The sequence below is a fragment of the Marmota monax genome, unplaced genomic scaffold (genome assembly GCF_021218885.2).
Source record: "Marmota monax isolate L192 unplaced genomic scaffold, Marmota_monax_Labrador192_F-V1.1 WCK01_AAM20220418_F8-fsc00006, whole genome shotgun sequence".
NCBI lineage: Eukaryota > Metazoa > Chordata > Mammalia > Rodentia > Sciuridae > Marmota > Marmota monax.
In genome coordinates this window covers 16,574,122-16,585,269 of record NW_026693712.1, presented here as the reverse complement: position 1 = coordinate 16,585,269, position 11,148 = coordinate 16,574,122, and the positions used below count along the sequence as shown (strand labels likewise).

The 11,148-nt window shown below is 43.2% G+C and overlaps 1 pseudogene; it reads left to right on the top strand.

Moving 5' to 3' along the window:
- Positions 1 to 7,918: 7,918 nt before the first annotated feature.
- Positions 7,919 to 8,137, top strand: LOC124103460 (H/ACA ribonucleoprotein complex subunit 3-like; annotated as a pseudogene).
- The last annotated feature ends 3,011 nt before the right edge of the window (positions 8,138 to 11,148 follow it).

The following is an 11,148-nucleotide window of genomic DNA, read 5'->3' as shown; positions in this document are numbered from 1 at the left end:
AAGGAGGAGGGAATTATTTGAGAACCCTCTCTGGACTGGACTTAATGGATTTTTGCCTTATCTTCTTCCCTTATTGGGACCATTGTTAGGCCTCCTTCTAGTAGTGGCAATAGGACCCTGCATTGTAAATAAGATAGTACAATTCATTAAGGATCAAATTAATATCTTAGCCTCTAAGCCAATACAGGTTCACTATCAACGCTTAAAGATGGATGATCGCCTCTCTGAGATATACTTCAGACCGATCCGAAGATGAGTGTCCTCCTTAAAAGAAGAACTCCTGCCATATCTTTTCTCTATGCATACCTCTCCCTCTTGCTTTCCTGTACTAGGATCTTTGCTGTCTAATCTCTCGGTCCAATCACATCTGCCATTCGGCGGTGACGGTCGTGGGTCCCGTAGGTGGAGACGGTTAAGCGTTTACCGCAATAATGTCTTGATAGGTCATAACACCTTGAGCTGATCTTGTAGTACCCAGTGACGGGCAACTTTCACGCTTGCTGTGCGACCTAAGACAGGGAATCGGGGCCTTCCCAGAGACGGGTAAGCATCGCAAGGGCTGTGAACGACCTAAGACAGGGGCTACTTGATTCCCACTGGCATGCAAAAAACAAAAGAGGGGGACTTGTTGGCAACAGGTCCACCTTGGCCCCTGGAGCCCTACCTCCACTAGTTTGTTCTGCATGCCAGTGTGGCCAGCTCACAAGGCCATGGCGAACTTGCGGTTTTTCTGTTCCTGCTTATCCGTCTGAGACATATGTATCCCACGGGAATGCCTTGACCTTTTCTGGTCTGATGGACTTATTGTTAAGGGAGGTTTTGGTACCTGACAATAATAGATGTTGAAACTAAATTTCTCCCCCCTCCCTCCTGCTTTTGGGTAGTTTTCCACTTCTGCTGCTTGGGGTATAAAAAAAGGTGTGTTAGCAATAAAGATTATTGACTCCTGGATGAAGAACCTTGGTGTCCTGTGTGTCTTTTAACCTCGCCGTCCCTCGCCGGACTTGGCTCCCTTGGCCGGACGCGGCACCCAGCCCTATTTTGTATTTTATTTAGAGACAGGGTCTCACTGAGTTTCTGAGCACCTCATCATTGTTGAGGGTGGCTTTGAACTCTCGATCCTCCTGTCTCAGCCTCCCAAGCCACTGGGATTATAGGTATGCACCACTGCGCCCAGCCCTATACCCTCTTAATTTTTTAAGAATGGGACCATGTCTTTGAATTTCCCTTGAGTGCATGACAGGCCACAAGGGCTCACTATCTAATAAATACCAGTGGAATTGAAGCTTTTCTTGACCACTCCCAACTGAATGTGTTTTAGTCATCTTTGCAATGCTGTGACCAAAATACCTGACAAAAGCAACTTAGAGGATGGAAAGTTTATTTGGGGCTCATGGTTTCAGTCCACAGATGGCTGAGTCCATTGCTCTGAGCCCAAGGTGAGACAGCACATCATGGCTGAAGGGCAGGGAAGAGGAAAACAGCTCACCTCATAATGGCCAGGAAACAGAGAGGAGAGGGAGGAGGAGGTAGGGCCACAGGGAAGAATAACCCTTTCAGGGCGAGCGGCCAGTGATCCAGCTCCTCCAGCAACGCCCAGCTACCTACAGTTACCAAGTCAGTCCAGTCAAACTAGGATTAGGCTACGGCTCTCATAACCCGGGCATTTCCCTCTGAACACTCCTGCATGAACACAGGAGCTTTCAGGGGGACCCCCCCATACCCAAGCCATAATGATGCTTTTCCTTTCCTGGATGTTTACAGCTTCTAACACTTATTCACACATCCTCAGCTGCCTATACTGCTCTTATTATCTTTTAACTTCCTATTTTAAAGTAATCATATATTTACAAGAAATTGCAAAAGTTGCCTGGAGATGTCCTGTCCATCCTTTGTACCCTTTAATGAATTTTCCCAGTGGTGACATCTTATATAATGATAGCACAATAGCCAACCAGGAAATTGACATTCACATGTTTTTGTGAGCCAGAGTTGGATTTTTACTAGTTTTTATATGCACTCTGTGTGCATGTGTGTGTGTGTGTGTTTCTGTGAAATTTCATCACCTGTATAGATTTGTCTATCACTGTAATCCAAATACAAAACTATTCCATTGCCACCAAGAGAGTGCCTCTCTCCATCCCTAACCCCAGATACCCACTGATCTTTATCTCTATAATTTTGTCATTTTGAGAATGTCATTGTGCAGCACATGTCATGCAGCATGTCATCTTTTAAACTTAGGCGATGCCTTTGAGATCTACCCAGATTGTGGCATGTGTCCATTTTTATGGATGAGTAAGTAGTATTCCACTGTGGGAGGTACCACTCACCCACTGAAAGACACTTGGGTCATTGTCGTATTCTGGCTATTACAAATGAAGTTAGTTTGAACATTCCTGTGCAGATTTGTGGATGAACATGTTTCTATTTTTCTAGCATAAAATGCCTAGGCGTGTAATTTTCTAAGAAACCGCTTAGCTGCCTTCCAGAACACCTTGCCATTTCATATCCCCACCAGCACCAGGTAAGAGCTCCAGTTTCTCCACATCCCCTCCAGCATGTGGTCTACTCAGTATTTGTTTTCTAGCTGTTCTGAAAGATGTGCTGTGGCATGCCATCTGGTTTTAGCATGCATTTCCTGGTTGGCTAATGAAGGTGAACATATTTTCTTGGGTTTATTTCCAATTTTTATATCCTCCTTGAATGAAATGTTGGTTGAAGTTTTGTGCCTTTTTTTTTTTTTTTGGAGGGGCACTAGGGATTGAACTCAGGGTTCTCTACCACTGAGCTACATTCCCAACCCTTTGTATATTTTATTTTGAGACAGAGTCGCACTAAGTTGCTCAGGGCCTCACTAAATTACTGAAGCTTGAAAGGAAAGTGACCACAACACTCAGAGCAACCAAGAGATCTTTATTGCAGCAGTGCAACAGAGGAGAAAAGAGAGAAAGAGAAGGAGGGAGGGAGGGAGGGAGGGAGAGAGAGAGAGAGAGAGAGAGAGAGAGAGAGAACATGCGCAAGAGAGACAGAGCAAGAGAGCAAGAGAGAGAGGGGCCTGGCAGGAGGGAGTTTTTATAGCCCAAATCTAATGGGGTCTCTGGGTCTGCAAGCTGCCTTGTTGGCACACAAGGGGGTTAAGTGTTCGGCCTTGAGTGTCGGGTTGAGTGTTCAGCCTTGAGCAGGGGGGCCAAGTGTTTAGCCTTGAGCAGGTGCTTGGGCGTTTGGGCTTGAAGCAAACAGGTGATAAAGAACCAGGAAGAGGGTTTGAGTGTCCAGGTCATCCTGCAGCTAACTTTGTTTGGCATGCCCTGCAGACAACTTATTCAGCCTGTCCTGCACCTAACAAAGCTGACCTTCAACTTGAGACCCTCCTGCCTCAGCCTCCTCAGTCACTGGGATTACAAACTGTGCACCAATGCACCCATCTCCTTTATTTTTCTTTCTAAAAGAAAGATTAATTTTGGTTCATAATTGCTTGGCCGCATTGCTTTGGACCTGTCGTGAGGTAGAACATCAGGGCAGGGAACACATGTGGAGCAAAGTGGCACATCTCTTGGAGGCCGAAAAGCAAAGATCTGCCCATTTTCTGATTGGGTTGTTTATCTTCCTACTGTTGAGTTTGAAGAGGTCTTCTTATATTCTGGATACAAGCCCTTTGTCAGAAATGTGATTTGCAAGTATTTTCTCTCTGTGGCTTAACAGCGTCTTCACAGGATAAAAGTTTTTAATTTTGGTGAAGTCTGATTGCCATGTCCACAGCCCAGTCATCCAGCATCCGGTGTGGTGGAATAGGTTGCTGAGACACACACACACAAAAGAAAGAAAGAAAGAAAGAAAAGCCCACACAGAGAGCCAGTGCATAAAGCATAAGATTTTATGCAAAATGCAAAATGCAGAAGTGCTTACAGGGAAGGTCCAGGGGCAATAGGCTGAACAGAGAGCACCTCCATCCTTCACTGCCTTCTCCTCTCCATCATGGCGTTTTGTCCAGTGGCAGCTGGCTGGACATGTGACATGTATCCTTTCCACAGTGCCTTGTTACCTCTGAAAGAGGGTTTTCTATGTTCGGCTGCAGGAGCAGTGACAGTGGCATCAACTGGCTTTACTTGTATGGCCAGCACCCCGCGGAGGAACTGTCCTGGCACACGTGCGAGAAAGTAGCTTTCTACGATGACACTAGCTGGCCCTAGTCCCCAGTGTGCACGAGGGGGGGGGGGGAAGCCAGAGTCCTTCAGGATAGTCTGTATCTGGACATTCCGCTCCAGGCTGGCTCTCATTGCTCCCTTAACTTGGTTAGGTTTTTGGAAATAGCAAGAGACGTGGTATTTACTGCCCTCCTTCTCTTTAAGGATGATACATCAATTTTTTTAATTTTCTTTTATGAATTGTGATGTTGGTATCAGATCTAAGAACTCATCAGTATTATTAAGATTTTCTTCTAAAAGTTTTATATTTTACTTTTAGATCAATGATCCATTTTGAGTCAATTTTGGTACGAGAAGTTGTGGAATTTAACTCAAGTTTCAGATTTTTTTTACCTATCAATGACTTCAATAATTACTCCAAGACCATATGCTTGGGTTGGGGTTATGGCTCGATGGTAGAGTGCTTTCCTAGCATGCAGGAGTCACTGGGTTTTATCCCCAACACCACATTTAAAAAAAAAAAAAACTAAATAAAGGTATAGTGTTCATCTACAACTAAAATAAATAAATAAATAAATAAAAAGACCATATGCTCAATGCTCATTTATTGGTGACTTTTTTCCACATGCCCATCTTCTCACTACCTAAATAGTAACACTAGACCACATCTTATGCTTCTTGGCATCTCCCACTGAATTTTAGCTTTTATTCATTCTACAAATATTTTTTTTTAATTTTTTAAAATTTTGTTTTATTGTTATTGTTGAGTTGCAGAAGTTATTTATATATTCTGAATATCACTCCCTTAGGCATATGGTTTGCAAATTGTTTATCCCATTCTACAGATTTTTTTTCATTCAAAAAATATTAATTGGACATTTGTTATGTGCTAGGAATTATGCTAGGCACTTAGGATATGCATATTCTTATGAAGTTTATAACAGTAGAGCAGATGACAATAAGCAAGCAACAAATATCTAGTTCCATTGTGATGAAGTGCTCTGAAAGAAATGAAAACCTTCAAAGATAAAGAATAATGGATGATTCCAAAACCAAATAAAGACACTTCAAAGAAAGAAAACTTCAGACCAATATCCCTAATGAATTTAGATGCAAAAATCCTCAATAAAATTCTGGCAAATCAGATACAAAACATATCAAAAAGATCGTGCACCATGACCAAGTGGGATTCATCCCTGGGATGCAAGGCTGGTTCAATATATGGAAATCAATAAATGTAATTCACCACGTCAATAGACTTAAAGATAAGAACAATATGATCATCTCGATAGATGCTGAAAAAGCATTCAACAAAATACAGCATCCCTTTATGTTCAAAACTCTAGAAAAAATAGGGATAACAGGAAATTACCTCAAAATGGTAAAAGCTATCTATGGTAAGCCTCAGGCCAGCATCATTCTAAATGGAGAAAAATTGAAGGCATTCCCTTTAAAATCTGGAACAAGACAGGGATGCCCTCTCTCACCACTTCTATTCAACATAGTTCTTGAAACACTAGCCAGAACAATTAGACAGACGAAAGAAATTAAAGGCATAAATATTGGAAAAGAAGAACTTAAAATTAGCACTATTTGCCGATGACATGATCCTATACCTAGCAGACCCAAAAAATTCAACCAAGAAACTTCTAGAACTAGTAAATGAATTCAGCAAAGTGGCAGGATATAAAATCAATACCAATAAATCAAAGGCATTCTTGTATATCAGTGACAAATTCTCTGAAATGGAAATGAGGACAACTACCCCACTCACAATATCCTCAAAAAATAAAATAAAATAACTGGGAATCAACTTAACAAAAGAGGTGAAAGAACTATACAATGAAAACTACAGAACCCTAAAGAGAGAAATACAAGAAGACCTTAGAAGATGGAAGGATTTACCTTGCTCATGGATTGGTAGAATTAATATTATTAAGATGGCCATATTACCAAAAGCACTTTAAAAATTCAATGCAATTCCCATCAAAATCCCAATGACATTCCTTGCAGAAATAGAAAAAGCAATCATGAAATTCATCTGGAAAAACAAGAGACCCAGAATAGCTAAAGTAATTCTAAGCAGGAAGAGTGAAATTGGTGGCATCGCGATTCCAGATTTTAAACTATACTATAGAGCAATAGTAACAAAAACAGTATGGTACTGGCACCAAAACAGGCCGGTAGACCAATGGTACAAAATAGAGGACACAGAGACAAATCCACAAAATTACAATTACCTTATATTAGACAAAGGGGCTAAAAGCATGCATGGAGAAAGGATAGCATCTTCAACAAATGGTGCTGGGAGAACTGGAAATCCATATGCAACAAAATAAAACTGAATCCTTTTCTCTCACCATGCACAAAAGTCAACTCAAAATAGATCAAGGAGCTAGGAATCAGACCAGAGACTCTGCGTCAAATAGAAGATAAAGTTGGCCCTAATCTTCATCACATGGGGGCAGGCCCCAAATTTCTTAATAAGATATCTATAGCACAAGAGTTAAAACCAAGAATCAACAAATGGGACGAATTCAAACTAAAAAGTTTTTTCTCAACAAGAGAAATAATATGTGAGGTGAATAGGGAGCCTACATCCTGGGAACAAATTTTTACCCCTCAAACATTAGATAGAGCTCTAATCTCTAGAGTATACAAAGAACTCAAAAAGTTAAACAACAAAAAAAGCAAATAACCCAATCAACAAATGGGCCAAGGACTTGAACAGAAACTTCTCAGAAGAGGATATACAATCAATCAACAAATACATGAAAAAATGCTCACCATCTCTAGCAGTCAGAGAAATGCAAATCAAAACTACTCTAAGATACCATCTCACTCCAATAAGAATGGCAGCCATTATGAAGTCAAACAACAATAAGTGCTGGCGAGGATGGGGGGGGGGGGAAGGTACACTCATACATTGCTGGTGGGACTGCAAATTGGTGCAGCCAATTTGGAAAGCAGTATGGAGCTGGGAATGGACCCACTATTTGACCCAACTATTCCCCTTCTCGGACTATACCCAAAAGACCTAAAAAGAGCATACTACAAGGACACAGCCACATCAATGTTTATAGCAGCACAATTCACAATAGCTAGAATGTGGAACCAACCTAGATGCCCTTCAATAGATGAATGGATAAAAAAAAATGTGGCATTTATACACAATGGAATATTACTCAGCACTAAAAAATAACAAGATCATGGCATTTGCAGGCAAATGGATGGCATTAGAGCAGATTATGCTAAGTGAAGCTAGCCAATCCCTAAAAAACAAATGCCAAATGTCTTCTCTGATATAAGGGGGGTGACTCAAAATGGGATAGGGAGGAAGAACATGAGAAGAAGACTACCACTAAGTAGGGAAGAGAGATGGGGGGGGAAAAGGAAGAAGGGGAGTTGCATGGAAGATGGAAGGAGAACCTCATTGTTATACAGAATACATATATGATGTTGTGATGAGAAAAAGAAAAAAAAGTGTGTCACATTAGATTGGATAGAGAGAAAGGATGGGAGAGGAGGGGAGGAGTAGGGAGGATAGGAAGGGCAGCAGAATAGAATAGACAATATGATTGATGTATGTACATTCCATGTATGTATTATATGTCAAAATGCATTCTACTGTCATGTATGACTAAAAATAAATAAATAAATAAATAAAAGTCTAAAAAAAAAATACAAAACCACTACAGACAACACCTACAAAAAAAAAGAAGAAGAAGAATGGAAAAGGAAATTGATGGACACGAGGTGCAGATGGACTTGGAGCCTCAGGTTTAAACATGGTCATGTTTCTCCAGTATTATCTCAATGAGCAAAGAGATCGGGTCGACACACTGAAGAAATTTGACCCCATGGGACAACAGACCTGCTCAGCCCCTCCTGCTCGGTTCTCCCTGGATGGCAAATACTCCCGACACTGAATCACCACCAAGAAACCTTTCAAGGTGCTCATGACCCAGCAACCACGCCCTGTTCTCTGAGGGTCCCTTAAATTTCATGTCTCGTCTGTTGCTTGCTCCCTTTCGGAGAATTCATAACCAAACATGTCAATCTGTGAGCCATGAAACCTTCTTACCACCCGTGCCCTTTGGAATCCGGTCTCCTCCTTGCCCTTGATCATGCTTGTATGAGGCCATCATGGTGGCATCCTCTTTAAAGGGAACAGGTTTTTCATATTTTGAATTATTGCCACGTTATTAAAGATAAAATGATTTGAAAAAAAAAAAAGAATAACAGAGCTGGGTGCAGTGGCACATGCCTATAATCCTAGTGGCTCCGGAGGCTGAGGCAGGAGGATCTCAAGTTCAAAGTCAGCCTCAGCAAAAGAGAAATGCTAAGCAACTCAGTGAGACCCTGTCTCTAAATAAAATACAAAATAGGGCTGGGGATGTGGCTCAGTGGTTAAGCGCCCCTGGGTTCAATTCAAAAAAGAATAATGGCAGTCGGGCATGGTGGAGCGTTCAATTCCCAGTTCAATATTGAAGAAGGAAAAAAAAGAAAGAAAGAAAGAAAGAAAAGGAACAATAGAGAGCCTCATGCAGTGGCACTCGCCTGTACCCACTACTCAGGGGACTGAGGCAGGAGAAGCAAATTCAAGATCATCCTGGGCAACACAGTGTCAACAATAATATATATGTCAATAATAATAATAATAATATTAATAGGTGGAAGTCTCATTAAATGGAAGTCACTGTTTTTATTTTCCTCTATCAAATTTACCCACCAAAATGGTTAGGGGGCTGCTTTCAGAAGAAGGTAACAGCTAAGCTGAGACCTTACGATTTGTAATATTGGGAAAGCGATAAAACACAAGAGGGGTGGAGAAAAGCCTTAACTCTTCACTGGTTTGACCATCTATCCATCTCTATATCCTCCAAATCTCACAACTGGGAAAGGCATGTGGAAATATTATCCACCATCATTAAACTGAATGCAGTACAATTCTTATTTCCTGACACAAAAGCATCCACCACATAGTGTTCAATGAAAAATGGATTTCAGAAAATGATGTCACCTTTCTCCCACACCATTCTTTAGCCACCAGAGTTCCCCAAGCCCCTGATTTCTCCCCTGAATTCAGAAGTTAGCAATGAGCAGTGAGAAGACTCCAGATACTTGAAAAGGTTGCCAGTTGTCTCCACGATTTTCTGAGCTTTGTCATGGACCGCCCCTCTCCCCCCATTCCCTACTTTCAAGTCTACCTGGGGAGAAAGCACGTGTTCCTGGCCCACAGAGCTGGCTGGGGAGACTTGGAAGTCAGTGGCCCCTAATGGGAAGGAAACAGATGCCCATTGCTGCTCCGCACAGGACAGTCGCCCTGGCCGAGCACAGCAGGAGCCTGCCTGGGAGAAGGACGCGGCATCCCCAGCCTCGGCTCCCTTCCTGATTGGCTGTTTACAGCCCAGTGTGGTTTTGTGGTTCCTCATGGATTTTGGATGTTCATAAAACAAGCTGCCAGCTGCCTGCCTGCCACGTGGGGGAGGCTCTGTGGGGTGAGTGCCTTGCTGGGAGCCGGGTGGGCTGACACAGCTGGCCCGTGTGCTCCTGCTCATGGATGTGGAGCATTTCCCAGGGCTGGGGAAGGAGACCCAAGCTACCAACTCAGAGTCTGCTCTCCAAGGAGGAGCAGACAAGGCAGGACTTCACAGACACATTTATTCAGGATTTTCCTAGGGATCCCAAGGTTTCCGTCCTCCACAGGTCCCCATTTGACCACAGCTTTCTCCAGTCTGTGCCCTTCAAGCACCCAGATCTCCAATAGCTTGATAGTGCTTAGCACAGTACCTGGCACAGAGGAGTGGCCCCCACCTTCCCAGAGCACTGCAGCCTATGCGTGTTTGGGGAATCCTAAAAGTGTGAGGAGTGAGGATCAAACAGCTTTTTTTCCTATGGGCATTGTTGGCCAGTAAGAATTTAGGGACAGGGACACAGTAGTCGTAGTTGGTGTTGCAGTACTGAGGATTGAACCCAGGGGTGCTCTGCCACAAACCTACATCCCCAATCCTTTTTTATTTTTTTGATTTTGTTTAGAGACAGGATCTTGCTAAGTTGAGGAGGCTGGCCTAGAACTTGCAATCCTCTTGCCTCAGCCTCCCGAGTTGCTGGAATTACAGGCGTGTGCCACTATGCCCAGCCGAAGCAGGTGTTTTAACGTGCAGGGGAGATCAGATCTTTGCTGGAGGGCCTCTGTTGTGGATGGGGCAAGCAATGGAGCCTAAGTCCTGGCACTCTGGGAATGTGGTTGCTGAGGCTGGTCTGGGGATGCCTTTCTAGCCCGGGAAATCTCAGATGATTTTACCTTGTGTTTTCCCTGGTTACGCAGGCTGCATCTCAGTCAGCCCACTTTCTCATCACCTCTCCCTGGGCCTGGCCTAACATGAGCAGGTGGCCTTACCTCCTGGCATTTGTCCGACCTGCCCAGACTCACCCCTCTGGGAGTGTGTTCCCCGATTTCTGTCCACAGGTAGGAGGAATGGCACCCCAGCTGGGCTGGGACTTAGTTTCTTCTTGCACCTGATGCTTCCTTCAAATTTGACATTTTCACCCAAACACTTGGCTTTCTTATTTGGACCTGACTGCTGTGCTTCTCCTCCTTGAAAACCAGACACCAGGATCCCAGTGCATAGCCAGGCACTGGGTGTGGCCTGAGTCTCACCAGTCGTGTTTATGACACACCACCTGTCATTTTTCCTTTCAGTCCCTCATGGTAGGGACTCAGATCACCAGGGTTGAACCCTGCTGCTCCTCCCAGAGGCCTAAGAAATAGCCCGGAAGTGGCCTGAGTATTGACCGATGACAACATTGTTGACCTGCTTTGTGATATTAGACAAGTCACATAACCTTGCTGAGGCTTAGTCTCATGTCCTATAAAGTGGGAACAATTACACTACCTCCTCAAAGGACTGTTTTGGATGTTAGATCATATGTATAAATGATTAGCCTGGGGCCTGACACATAGTCAGTCTCATTAAATGGAAGTCACTGTTTTTAT